We start from the raw sequence: 285 nt of genomic DNA, 5'->3' as shown, positions 1-285 counted from the left end.
TGCCAGCTGACTGGTGATATCAACTACTGGGGTGTTGGCTGATGTGCATTTTGCTTGAATTCTTGGGTTCAAACGTGAAGTCGTAGCGGTTAGCACTTGTGCGGATAACCCAAACCTCACTCAGGATAATTGTGAATACGCGTCAGACTCAAGTACACCGAGGCGATAGTCTAAAACTGGCTATATGGACAGCAGTACCTAGTGTGAATATTAAATTCAGATGCGTCTTGGTCGTGTCGAGACGTAGAGAAGATAAAGCGACCAGCTTCGGTGATTAGACTCTTG

Source organism: Plasmopara halstedii (assembly GCF_900000015.1).
Source record: "Plasmopara halstedii genome assembly, contig: Scaffold_816, whole genome shotgun sequence".
Lineage (NCBI taxonomy): Eukaryota > Oomycota > Peronosporomycetes > Peronosporales > Peronosporaceae > Plasmopara > Plasmopara halstedii.
Note: the sequence above shows the minus strand (reverse complement) of the source record.